We start from the raw sequence: 15,249 nt of genomic DNA, 5'->3' as shown, positions 1-15,249 counted from the left end.
CAAACATTACCTACACATTGTACGCATTTCTTGCATGTACGCATTGATATATTACGTCAGAAGGTCAGTGATTTGTCAGTCGGACAGTGACAAGAGTCAATATAGTTCCACTGAAACCTGATTTTTAGACTGTGGCGAAACTGCATTTGGCAAAATATCAATTTCCTTCACATATGGTTTCTACTTGCTTTTCGCGGCAACCATCGGTCCGCCGCTAGAGTAACTGCCCTTTATCAAAGGGAAGCTACTCTAACACTAGTCTATGAGAAGTCACGTGTGTTTAGTTTCCCTGGCCCGTCACACGGTTACGCGGTGCAGACACAGATGTACACACAGCCACAAAATGAAACAAGGCAACAATTCGGACGTATTTCGGCCAAATCCAGTTGTTTAAATTGACCCAACCCACAGAGGACTATATAGGCACAGATATTGAAATTGATCCCTAGGCAAGTGTCCTCGCTAGATTGTTTCGCAATTTATATCTCCAGTTGCCAAACCTTGTAAAATGCGTCAGCTACGTCCCAGTAAGACCCAGATTTTCAGTATCTAAGATATTGTTTTGATAATGATAACAGTTATCCCAATCCACATTCCCAATAGTTAATTCTGACTCGATCGCCGATAGACAAGGGCGACGCCATGTGTGTTTGTTAACACTAAAAGTAGTAGCTACCTGACCTTTCATATTTGCATCTTTATCCGTATATGACCCCAATGGATACAGGTTTTTTATCATTTGTCTTTATCTTGCCGAGAAACCTACCCATTATTTGATAGAAATTATTGTCGACATCATGTCGGTCATTTCCTGTAAGCATTGAAGATACCCTATGCTGTAAACAAAAGAAATACATCCTTTGATCATAAAACGTATGTGTAGGTCCAGATTATTATACCCCTCACGGAGACCAGTAAAGGCTGTCAATACTAATTTCCATTCGTTGAAACCATTTCAGTCCTGTATCATGCGCTTCATCAGATTTTAGCGTAACCTTTGTACTGTTTATTTCGGTATATCCATTGTAGCCGAAATACCTACCAAGATGTCTTCATGTCCACAAGCCTAGTATCTTTACCACGTTCCTCAATTTGTCACAAGTGCTGACTAAAATAGGATCGGGAGGTCAGGCTCTGTTTGTTTGTTTGTTTATTTATTTGTTGTTTAACGCCGCACACCGCAATATTCCAGCTATATGACGGCGGTCTGTAAATTATTGAGTCTGGACCAGACAATCCAGTGGCTGACATCATGAGCATCGATCCACTCAATTGGGATACGATGACATGCATCAACCAAGTCAGCGAGCCTGACCACCCGATCCTATTAGTCGCCTTTTATGACAAGCATAGTCGCCTTTTACGGCAAGCATGGTCAGGATCTGTGACTTGGTTAATTGCGTTGCAGTGTATCCCTTGATGGGGTGAATCGTTGCTACTTATTTCGATTTCTGGTAAGATATTGGACAGGCTGGATTATCTACAGGCATTGGTGATGTAGCTGGAATTGTGTCGAGTGTGACGTAACTTACTCACTCACTCTAATGCTCACAATCTGCCGTCGCAGAGATATTTGTTACTTTATATGACGGTCTGTTAATGAACACTATCCAATGTAAGTCGGGAGACTGCCCTTGCAGCACACTTGAAACGTCCACAGATCATAGCAGGATTTCATTTAATATCAGTCTTCTTGCAGTGGGAGACACGGTGCAGAGTTGCGCCCCTTAACCCTGTAAGGATCGACGGATCTCAACTCCGATTATAATATTTGTTTTGTAAGCAATATGCTCGTTCTTGTATATATGTGTTCGCCGAACGAGTACGACCTGCGTCTTTTGAAGGTTTTCCTCCCATATTACTGTACGCTGATAAGTGATATAACTGAAATACTATTTAAAGGGGCGTTAAACGCAACCATACATTCATTTTTGGAGCGTACCTGTCGTATAAATGGTTCTTTAGATACTTCCAGTATATCTATCCAAGACCATTTGTAAAACGAATGGGAGTGTATTTCTGATTTGTTGAAAAACAGGTTTTTAAATGCGAACATATAGCTGGAGTTGAATTTCAATAACTCACAAAAACAGCAAATCTTAAAAATTATCGGAAAGCATCACAAATGTTCAGATCGACATCATCGCATTAACAATCCCCAACTGTATTCTTCTGATAAAAAACAACGGAAAAATATGGTGAATGTCTCGTAAATGACCGTTATTGAGTCTCTTAGAGTTAGTTCCATCTACTTTCAGACATTTCATAACGTTAATTTCAGGCAGGCATTCAGAACGAAATACTTAAAAAGCTTATAATTTTTTCATGAAATTTACACAAATTACTGTTACTTTCCCTTTGAAGATTGCTCCGGAAACAGTTAGTGGTAAAAAAAGAAATAACTGGTCATCCCAGGCTCTGGGCCCAACACGCATCTGTACACCGATGACAAATCTTCTTTTAATTGGCTTATCAAATCTACCGTTAAAAATGTGTGGAATTATAGAATCAGCCCAATGACACTAGTCCGTCTGGAGACATTCAAGGTGGCGCAACCAGTCAACCAAACTACTTAGGTCTCTCAAATTTCAAAACACTGGCAGACAGCTATTGTTGATTAAATGATATAAACTCATATATAATTGATATCAATCCTATTCGCATTGAGAAATCACCGACTTGAACGCGTGCGGCGAGCCCCACCCTGACAGCGATACGAAGCCTGGTTGATGTTTCTGGAGATAAACCCAAGCAGGCCAAAGATCCTGACCTCAGATCGGCTTCTGTGCAACATTACAGACTTCAGTAGGATCACTCAGGAATCGGGCAATAATAGAAGCAGTTTATGTCAGCTGATTCTTTCGTACCCGTCTCATGATACACGTGTCATAGTTTAGGATGTCTGGGGTGAGAGATCCCTCATTAGAAAGGGTGTTCCCATCTTCCGTCCCAAAGTCTGCTCCATGTCGCGTGACCTGACTGTCGTCACATCTCGCACCTGCTACCTTCCAAGTCTCGAGAAGTCTCGCGGTGGTGGTATCTGACACGTTTATGTCCAGCCAGCATCATGAGGGCAGTTGTACAACAAAGACTCAGCACTTAATGTACGCAGCAGGAAGATCGGATTGGTGTTTATTGGCACAGTTTATGCGCACACGTGGCTAGGGTATCAAGTATGCGTCTCAATCCAGCTTAAAACCAATCAAAAATTTTCATGGGAAAATTTTATGTTTGCAATTTCTAAAGATTTGACAAGATATATCTTCAGTTCATGATTATTTTTTGCAACGACACTAAACCTGTACGCTGCAGGTGCGTGCTGTTTTTAGAATCTCGCACTGTATTTATCAAATAGTGTTGTTGACAACTTAATTTCTTAGCAAAGTAGGTCACAGAAACCACAACCTATAAGTAAAGATTAATAGATGGAAACGTGAGTCATTTTTAGAACAATACCCTGTCTGTGTTGTATGGCGTTGTCCTGAAGACCAGTCGACACATGGACTTCGTGCCTGCATGTGGTGTCTGTTTCAAACCAATGGGTTCATAAGAAAACGTACAACGTTATGGATAACAACTTCTGGTTTGAAGCTATTACAGTACGTTTACTCACAAACATCTAGAATGCCAATCAACCAGTCAAATCAGGGGTAGAAAATAACATTTTTAGTCCACTAGTCCTTATAATGATAACATATAGCAAAATCCTCTAAAATGGCAAATTTCTACTAGTCCTTATGATACCTTAACTATTGGGCAGTTTGCCAAGGACAACAGGACTAGTGCCAATTTCTAAGGCTGCAAATGGGTTCCACTAGGCACCAAAATACTTACGACTTATGATTATGAGATATGTGACAATAAAACACTTTGAAAACAGTTATAATTTTCATTTCTTAATTTTATTTAAACTTTCAAGACCCGAATGTATCAAAATGTATCCACAACTATATCGTCATCTCAGATATGGTGTTTTCGTATTAGACAATCATTGTTTCAACATTTGTAGAAATTCGAAAAGCAGAGGTAGTTTTCATTCGTGATTAATTTGCCTCGTAATATTTGAAAAAAAAAAAAAAAATATTAGTCATGGCTATTAACTGGATAATATAAACGAAATTTTATGTGTTTAGGTTTGAATAGTTGCGCGAGTCAAAGTAGTAACAGACTGAGTTGTTTCAACTAGATATATATCAACATTCACATTGGGAATCAAAGAGGGATTTCGTACTGGAATAATATTATTGGTCTGGGGAGAGAATCTGGATTTAATATCGCAGACATTTAAGAAAACTTCCTAGTTACAACATGGAGTAAATGTGTGGTATTATGATAGTGCTCTGGTCATATTGATGTTTTAATGGGAACGGACATGGTTTCGAGGCTGTGGAAACAGGGTCGACATGATGAGGTTTACACACTGGGCACGTTTCTGCAATGTGATCCGGAGTTATACATCTGTTGGAATGTTAAAAGGGGACAATGCGCAAAGGGATAGTGCGTATTTTGTGCCTAATTCTAGATTTTGTAATTACTATCTGGATGAATCTGAGACATGTCTTTGTGTAGCTTCGATAAATAATAACTGCTTAATTGATCATAAAATTAGAACCAGCAAATTATAACTATACTGACCCTATGAAAGAAACGCTTATGTGGTTTTCAAGAGATTCATTCTGAGACTTCTACAATGCATTAAAGCGGGTGAGTGAGTGAGTGGGTGAGTGAGTGAGTGGGTGAGTGAGTGAGTGAGTGAGTGAGTGGGTGGGTGGGTGGGTGGGTGGGTGAGTGAGTGAGTGGGTGGGTGGGTGAGTGAGTGAGTGAGTTGGGTTTAACTCCGCTTTCAATTTTTGTTCCAGTTATACCAGGGCCTGTCAATGATGCAGGTCTCAGACGTTTACCACTTTGGTGAAACCCACGAGCAATTTAGAAACATAATGAACGCGTACCGAGATTCGAACACAAGATCATAGGTTTATGTAGTACCCAAGGGACGCAACTCTGCACAGCGAATTGTGGCGCATTAGACGACTGGGTCACCCTTCCCCCCCTACAATGCTTCAAATGCGATACATGGGACATGTATATGTTTGGTAGATTAGAAAGTTTAACAATTGTCAACAGTCTTTGCATATGCCGTTCACGTCACCACCTTAATAAAAGCGACCCGTGAAGATCCGGGGTAGAATAGGTCTTCAGCAACCCATGCTTGCCGTAAAAGGCGACTATGCTTGTCGTAAGAGCCGACTAACGGGATCAGGTGGTCAGGCTCGCTGACTTGTTTGATGCATGTCATCGTATCCCAATTGCGATGTCAATCACTGGATTGTCTGGTCTATACTCGAATATTTACAGACCGCCGTCATAAAGCCGGAATATTGCCGAGTGCGGCGTTAAACAACAAACAAACAAACAAACTAAAAGCGATAAAACCCTTTCTCTAATCATAATTAAAAAAAACCCGTCAACGCCAGAGAATAACTTGAAACAGATTCCATTGGATGTAAAAGACAAAGAAGCTGTGACAATTTTAGGAATGGGTCACTGAAAATCAGTGATGACACCTGTCCGCGAAAAGGGTAAGCATTCACGTGTTTTTCGTGCCTAACCCATAGCACCGACCACTCACACGATTTCTCGAAATATGTTAGTCACCGCTGCCTGACGTCGCAAAGCCGTACTCCATAACGCCGTCAGTGCAGGAAAAATCCCCGTTGATTGAAAATCAGTCGGTTGTTCCATTCCGTCTATATCATAAGCAGTTGTTTATGAATCACTACCCTGCCCCACCCGTCACACACACATTCAAAGGCAAGTCAAGTATTCACCTGAACAAACACGGGATCCTATGGTAAAATCGTCAAAATAGGGAATTGCATCGGACATCATTTTGGTCACTGATGCGTCCAATTTGGAAATGGTCTCTACATGTACACCACAAAACGTTTGGAAGCCTAACTAAGGCATCGGATGCTGTAACAGTGGTCAAAAAACTTTTTAGCATGAGTCGTATTACGCTCCTTGAAATCTTTGAAAGAGCATGCTCAATTGTACCTGAAATGTTTTCTCGACATAAAGGGAGAGTTGACAATAGGAAAGTTGAGTCACCCTGTTGCCGTACATTCTTGTGGATAGTATTTTGTCGCTCCGAATATCTTTATTCACAGCTCTAAATATGAAATAGGTGAGGCGGTTTCACTGGTCTCGATATCGGTTTATCGATATACCGAAAACGTAAGTTAAGCTTCTTGGCCATATTCCCGTGTTTTGATTTTATGTCCGATTTATATGCATGAAGAAACAGATCCACAAGATGGGGAGCACCGTTTGTGCCATTGGGGTTGCCTACTTCTTGCCCAAATGTCTTGCCCCAATTTCACGTAGATATTATCTAGGAGCAAGTCTAGCCTTTCACATATTAATTTCTCAGTAAACTTCAGATGACAGTTGCTTTCATACCTTTACAAATTGTCCCGAACCTTTGAGTGAGTGAGTTAGTATGGTTTTACGCTGCTTTTAGCAATATTCCAGCAATATCATGGCGGAGGACACCATAAATGGGCTTCACGGATTGTACCCAAGTCCGGAATCGAACCCGGGTCTTCGGCGTGACGAGCGAACGTTAAACACTAGGAACACACACACACACACACACACACACACACACACACACACACACACACACACACACACACACACACACAACCTTTAAAGATAGAGAGGTAACTATATCTGTGTACAAAGATAAAAAAAAATCAGACATTTTGAGACATCTGGGATTGCAAATATTCAAGCAAATCCTTGAAGGTTTTGAGGATCCATAAGGTATTAATACCTCTATCTCAAATACTTTCCGGTAATTTAAAAAAACGCTCTGCCTTGGTTACATTAAGGATTATGGTTAATCTTTGAGACAGGGATTTAGTGAGACTTTTGATTGACCCAGCAATACATATGTCTTTGTACGGATTTTAATAGAGCTTTGGAATCCAGTAAAAAAAAAAAATGAATGGACATATCTCCATACTTGAGTGTCAAGCCAAAGGTTGATAGGTCTGATGCATGGTTTTGGCAGATTTCTTACTTAGTTAACATACTGGGCGTATATGTGGCACATTTGATATGTCACGTATATCAAGTTCTTTGGGCAATGGCGTGATCCTTCCATATAATGGTTATGTTATTTCAGACTTTGTCAGTGGGAACTCCAAACGTTTCAAGCACGACAGTCGTAAAGCCTAGTACCGCGCGTGTCCGGACACCTGCTGCCCATGGAACCAAGAAGCTCGCGGATGACCCCTTCTGGAATTGCAGCCCATTCTTCGTGAAGACGTAATTGCTGCAGAATCTGTGGCACTTGTCGACCCTGACGCAACCGTCTATCTAGTTCATTCAAAAGATGAAGATGCTCAGTTGGGTTGAGATCCGATGACCTTGACGCCCAAGGCAGTACTTTTATGTTTCCGGGCACTCGGGAAATCAGTACAGACTATGCAATTGTAGCAGGGCAACACATGACAACCTTGCCGTGTCAGCTTGCTGACGGGGTCAACCTCTTTGGTCATGTGGACAAGGCGTCCGACCTCGGATCAGTAGGTCCGTGGTTCGAATCCCATCACGGGATTCTGAAATTTTATGGCCGCTACATTGTCGCCCAACGTGGGGCTGAGCACGTTCATAATAAATTTGAGCAAAGTAAGCCTCAGTACCCTATTATGCGGCCCGGGACGTGCCTTCTGTTGACGGGAGAGTATGTAGCAGGTCGTGGAGTCATCCCACAGATGACATCCTTACAATCTTTGGTCATGTGGACAAGGCGTCCGACTTCGGATCAGAAGGTCCGTGATTCGAATCCCATGGGACTCGGAAATTTTATGGCCGCTACACATTGTAGGGACTAGCATTGTCATGCGGAAATATGGCGCCCGGTGCTTGCCAAAGCGGGACAACGTGAGGAGGTAAGATCTCCTCAGGATAACGCACACCTGTTAAGTTGCCCTGGATATGAACAAGATCGGTTCTTAGCCATACGAGATGGCTCCCCACATCATGACAATTCTTTCACCGAATGTGTCTATTTTTTGCGCGCATGTAACACTAATTCCGTGGCCGATACACACGGATACGCCATCTCTCCATTGAAGAAGGAAACGGGATTCGCCACGAAAATAAATGCTACGTCAATGTTGGGTAAGCCACTGATGATGTCATCAACATCGCTGCAGCGGCTGAAGTCGATTACGTTGAGGTCAAACGTAGCGCCTACGTAGGGATCTTATGTTTCAGCGTACGTTGCAGTGAGCGTCCTGTGTCGGACCCGGATGTTGTGATCCTAGGCTGCTGCTGGACCATCTCCAGACGTGGTGCCATGTTGGCGATGGCTTGACCAAACTGAGCTCCAACGTTGAAATGCCCTGCCACTGATGTTTAAGTCGTACAATGGACTCAGATTTTCGCAGATATTTCTTTTTCCCAAACACACTCGCCTTATAATCTCTATTGAGTGTGGAAATGGTTTTGTTGCTTTTATTTCAAGTTGCGTTATTTCAAAGGTCCTCGATATCAACTTCACCAAAGACCGTTTTGTGACACTTTGTCACTTAGAAACATGAAGACTTTATGTTCAGACCGCCTCCGTGTACTAGTGGTAGAGCGTCCGGAAGGTCCGGGGTTCGAACCCCGGCCGCGTCATACCAAAAGACGTTAAAATATGGTACTTGTTACCCTGTCTGGCGCTCGGCATTAAGGGGCTAAAACAAGGACTGGTCGGCTCGGAGTCAGTATACTGTGTCTGAATGGGGTATTCAGGTTAAACTGCGGCATGGTATCTCAGTGACCTAGCACTATAAATCGGCATCAGTCCGGACTAGTACAAGCAGCCACACAAACACAGACACGTACATGCACGTCGCTATATAAGTGCAATAATCTTGGACGCGACGTTAAACCCCATTTCACCTCACCTTTATGTTCACGTAGCTGTGCAATATTGAATAATTTCTATCCACGAAAATTTCGGTTGTGTTTGACGGGCTTGATTCGAACCTAAGGTAGTATATTTTGTCTCCCTCATAGGCGTCCGACAGTATGTACGGCCTTGTACCTCCACCCAGATTATACTATTTGGCCCCGAGTAATGTTTTCTTTGTTTGCTTGTTGTCTAACGCAATACTAAGCAATATATACTCGGCGGTCTGTAAACACAATTCAATGATTGACATCATGAGCATCGATCTACGCTATCGCGATACGTCAGGCGTGGAGATAAGCCTTTTGTAAGACATGTTACGTACGTAGAGTCGAGATGATAGGCGTATTGTAACGCTGGTTACGTAAGGCGTGGAGGTAGGCGTTATGTAACACTGGTTACGTACGGCGTGGAGGTAGGCGTATTGTAACACTGGATACGTACGGCGTGGGGATAGGCGTGTTGTAACACTGGTTACGTAAAGCGTGAAGGTAGGCGTATTGTAACACTGGATACGTACGGCGTGAAGGTAGGCGTTATGTAACACTGGATACGTACGGCGTGGGGGTAGGCGTGTTGTAACACTGGATACGTACGGCGTGGAGGTAGGCGTGTTGTAACTCTGATTACGCACGGCGTGGAGGTAGGTGTGTTTTTACACTGGTTACGTAAGGCGTGGAGGTAGGTGTATTCTAACACTGGTTACGCGCGGCGTGGAGGTAGCTGTTTTCTAACACTGGTTACGTACGGCGTGGAGGTAGGTGTATTGTAACACTGGATGCGTACGGCGTTGAGGTAAACGTGTTATAACACTGGTTACGTAAAGCGTGAAGGAAGGTGTATTGTAACACAGGTTACACGCGTCGTGGGGGTAGACGTATTGTAACACTAGTTACGTACGGCGCGGAGGAAAGCTTGTAACCACGATACGTACGGCGTGGAGGTAGGCATATTGTAACACTGGATACGTACGGCGTGGAGGTAGGCGTAATGTAACACACGATACGTACGGCGTGGAGGTAGGTGTATTCTAACACTGGTTACGTACGGCTTGGAGGTAGGCGCATTGTAACACAGGTTACGTACGGCGTGGAGGAAAGCTTGTAACCACGATACGTACGTCGTGGAGGTAGGCGTATTGTAACACTCCCGAGCGTGAACGTGAAACTAGGTGTGGACAGCAAGGTTCAGATTACCTAAAGTAGGACTAAAATGCTAATGTCAAGTGCCGCTATATAACATATGTATCAACCCTCCAGACAACGGCTATTGGGAGGGATTAAGTATATCAGCGTGGTGTAGTTGTGCATATATACAGTACCAGACTTCGCAAGCTTTCCGGACTCCCTTTGTGTGCCCAATGCGGAACACATCCGTCCCTGGTCCCCTTCACATGTATCTAAATGTCATGTTTTTACAGAAATTCTTATGAACGTGTGATTATAACGTTGCGGTCGTCGAGTCAACGCCTAAACGGAGAGAGAATAGCTAGCAAGTATCTCTATCACGGCAGTTATGCTAACCATATAAAATATGCACGTAAAATGCCTATGATGTGATGTGACGACAAGAGAGTGGGGTTCTTATGCCCGCTTCTCTCCTACTTATGGGAGACATATGTGCGGGGTAAAACGGACTGAATCGTTGAGATTGTACTGTATATGATAACTAGGTGAACATATTTTCCAGGAAATCATAGCATCTTGTAAGAACGTTGCACTTATTATAAGTCTGTACATTTGGTAAATGTAACAATGTTAGATGTTTTCACGTACAATTTAACCTTTGCACTGGTCACTTATTGAATAAAATATTCAGGTCTTGCAATGATGAAATAATCATGAAAGAAGACACTAAGCATGTATTATTTGATAAGTTGGAATCGTAAATCGACTCTGCTGTTTGCAGAGATTCCTGTTGGCCATGGAAAGGGTTTTGTCGCTTTTATTATATCGTTATATCCCTAGTTTGAAAACACAAACAGGAAGCGTTTTCGAATATGTTTTTTTAGGAGAGGAAAGCCAGTCAACAGAAACACGTACGCCTACAGGTGTTAGGTGGGCCTGTGGTTAACGTGTTGGACGCAAGGTAGTGGGTCGGGTTGGAATTGCAACCGCATTCCTTGCTACTGATATTGATGCGAACGTGCTAAAACCTGTGTAGCATCTTAAAAACTATTCCCCAAAAACGAAATACAGCTAGGATATTGGTATATGATAAGAAGGGCAAGGCCCACTTGCACAAAATGATATTGTTCCTGGTGCTGTAGTCTGTCTCCCAGACCGTAGAAAATAAATAAAAAAGGAATCTCAAGTTGAGAATGATTTGGCAAGTCTAGGTAGTCTAAATTAAGCATTGTGGGCTCCATTTGGATATTAATTTTATTTTGTAGATATATATTGGAAATAAGATGACTTTATTTCTGGGACTAAATGTTAGCTAGGGCTTATGATGATACTGGTAGTGACAATAGCACAATATTAATGATAGTAAGGACCGTTATCAATTCGATGTCATCTTCCCAAGGCAAGCGAGTTAACTGACTATAATAGTCCCTTGCGGAACTTGGCTGGAATTACGGAGTTACATTCTGGCTGGACTAACGAGTCCATGCATAGTCCAATCAAAATCTCGTAACGAAATCGACTTTCGGTTCAAAAACAACATGGCAGATTCCGGTCGGTTGCAGTATTAGCAGAGCTGGTGCACCGCTAACTGGGTGTCGACAGATGTTTTCCAAATTTTTTCACATTTGTAATCAAAGTGCTTTGATGTTTTTTCCCGAGGTAAGCCCCATTTTATTTCAATAAAGATCTTGATTATCGATCACATCGTCTTGACTTGTCTATTATTATTGTTGTTGTTGTTGTTGTTATGATGATGATGATGATGATGATGATGATGATGATGATGAGAAGACTTCTTCGGGTTGAGAGTCCATGTTCTCCGAGCCCCGTATATAATGCACAGCACAATCCTGCATGTGTCTAACAGACACACTCTCCTGAATCCTGAGTGTACCCCTACAGCTGAAGAATCTCTAACTCAGCGGGGATATGAAAACTTTCAATGAATTTGTATTTGAGAATAACACCATGGAATGAGAATGTGCGAGACGGGGGCAATGCTAGAGTTCAACGAAGGGCACGTGGGCGCTGCTACAGGGGTGCCTTATTAGTTACCATTAGCAAATCGCGACCTTCTCCGTTGCGTTACCCCTTCACAGCGATGGGAGGGGCACTTGCAGACATTCGGGGGATTTTCGGCATTTATTCTCCAGAACATTTCCATTTATAGGACACGTTGAAATGTCATCCAAGATAAAAAGAGTCCCGTTTTAGCACAGAGTGACGATCCAGGACCTACGGTGCTAAGGCACAGGCGTGTTATACGATCTTGTTATTGTCGTTTGTTTCTGTTTCCGAAAACAATAAAGCGCCATTTCTTGCGCTGAAATATGTGTCACACAAACGTTTTTATTTGACCCTTTCATATTGGGTCGTAATTTCCTTTCAAAAAAGGATCTCAAATGTCAGCATGTATTGTACGGACGCCCGTTGAAACCACTTAAATACTTTTTCATCTATGACTGATCGTAGGTAATTATGACACTGAACTATCGTCGATTTTTGTGTCATATTTTAATTGACCTACACGCCGCGGTCATCACAGGTGTCCCTTGAATGTGCAGAACGGATTCGCGAACACCTGGTGTCATCCTAATCGAGACGATAGTTCATGAGAACTGACATTTTACGATTCTGTCAAATCCATTTGATGGAAACCATTTGGGTCGCTTAACGTTTAAATTATACACATGGGCATTTGTCTAAACGAACGAAAGCTTATAATCATATGTGTGATTCAGTTTTCTGTTCCCTTATTAGATAGCAGCTTACAGCTTGTGACTATCCTAGGGTAGAGAAGTTATCTCAAACATCCGAATTCAATTAGCACGGCTACATTCAAGCCTATCAGATGATATACAGATAACGTGAAACTCTCGACTGTTATTTAACAGTAAGACCAACTCGTAGCAATCTCCGCTCCCAAATTCTCATCAAGATCACTATCTCCCTAGCGTTAAAAGGGGAGGGGTGATGGTGAGATTGACTTGGTATTACCAATGATAATCGTAGGACGTGACTCATTACATTAGGACCCCAGTCACACCGTGACCAAGAAGCGAATCGTATGATTACATCTGCTTCTGTTTTGGTGTCCGATTAAGCAAATGAAGTAACCAGTTGTTGGAGGAGCTCACGAAGCAATAGTTTCCCCGGTGTTATATAACACCTTGGAGATAGGATCGCGCCGGTAAATAGTCAAAGGGTAATATCACCATGTTGTGATCATTTCAGAGATAGCATCCCGACCCTAACACTTCATTACCAATGAAATAACACAGGTAGGATGCTGGGGTCCCCGGCAGGTTAATTGGTCGAAGTACAGGTGGACGTCTCACCTGAGAGGCCCATTCAGTAATTGCAATTATACCAGCATATGGCGGAATGGTTTTGTCGGAGCAAACAACCTAATCCGTGTCTCTTCTGCCGTTCATTCCATCAGCCTTGCCTAAATATTTACGTTATTCTCTGCTTATCCCCAGGGAGAACTACCTGCCCGCATATATCGTTACCGCATTGCAGCTAGCTTATCAGACAAGCATCTCCCTTAGTAACGCTCAACAGTCCTTTCAGGAAAACATCCCGATATTTAGATTCTGCCGAGTTCCTTAGTATCATTACATTCCTGGGCATGTATATGTATTTTGGTGGTGTAAATTACACGGAGTTGTGACTTACAGCACAAACATCAAAGGCTTGGTTAAACAGTTTTCGTGTTCTGATTTTCATGACATTTCTTTTCAATTTAAAACGGCGATTTGTACACTGTTATATTGCCGTCCCTCTGAAACGTATCAAGTTAGTGCTGGTGAGTCCTGTTCTCAGTAACCTGCAGCCATACAGTGACACGGTGCTTGTCCGAGTCTATCTATACACTCCTCTCATAGACACAGATCGATACGCTTTATACAGGGAATAAACCCGTTTGATTTTGTAGTTGTTTCGTGTCGATTTGTCATCCGTGTGTACGACTAGAATGAGTAATTGAAAGAAAGTATTGACTTCCAGTATAGACTAGCGGCGTTCGATACAATTAAGTAGAGCATATTTTATCACGGTGAGTCAGTCCTCCGAAACGATCTTTGGATTACAGCTGTCGTTACTCTTTGAATGGTTAGGCCTAGATAGGCGCAGCCCTGTAACAACAGTAGGACTTTGAGAACAGGTATTATTATGGAACCCGTCCTACCCGACAATCTTGGGGATACGACAGTCGTAAATTAACGATTGACGTTGTAATGACTGCAACGGTCGTAACTCCCTAAATGTACTTAAGCATAAATTTACGGTTGGCGTAGTCCTAACTACGCTTACCGTGACGGGCGTTCCCCCCTTAAATACTTAAGTGAGTGAGTTTGGTTTAACGCCGCTTTTAACAGTATTCCAGTTATATCACGGCGTGTCAGCTTGGTGTGGGAGGAAAGCCCGAATTGATGCAGGTCTCAGACGTTTACCACTTCGGTGAAACCCACGAGCACGGGTATGGTGCTGACAAACCTAGAAACATAATCGGGGCGAAACCGGGATTCGAACATTCCAGTTATATCACGGCGTGTCAGCTTGGTGTGGGAGGAAAGCCCGAAGTGATGCAGGTCTCAGACGTTTACCACTTCGGTGAAACCCACGAGCACGGGTATGGTGCTGACAAACCTAGAAACATAATCGGGGCGAAACCGGGATTCGCCACAATCATAGGTTTCTGGCGTGCCCAAGGGACGCAACTCTGCACAGTGAATCGCGGCGCCTTAGACGACTGGGCCACCCGTGCCCCCTTCAATACTTAAGCATTGACTTAGTCATGTTTGCTAGGACGGGCATTACTCCCTTATACACTGTTATTTTACGATTGGCATAATGCGCGTTTTGCGACAGTCGTAACCCGATTTGTCTCGTCTTAGCTGCGTTTGCTATGTCAAACGTAACCCCTTTTTACACTTAAGCGTAAATGTACGATTGCCCTTGCCCTATCGACGCTTGCTGCGACGACAGTAATCTCATTGTAGCTTCAGTGTAGACTTACGATTGGCGCAGTCCTAACAACCTTTGTAACGATAGTCGTAACTAGACGCAGCGACTATATCATATTATATTATTATCGAGGACTCAGGACCCGATCGGGGCGGTCGGGTAGCCTAGTGGTTAAAGCGTTCGCTC

This window comes from Haliotis rufescens, unplaced genomic scaffold (assembly GCF_023055435.1).
Source record: "Haliotis rufescens isolate VD_foot unplaced genomic scaffold, xgHalRufe1.0.p SCAF_3, whole genome shotgun sequence".
NCBI classification, from domain to species: Eukaryota; Metazoa; Mollusca; class Gastropoda; order Lepetellida; family Haliotidae; genus Haliotis; species Haliotis rufescens.
Note: the sequence above shows the minus strand (reverse complement) of the source record.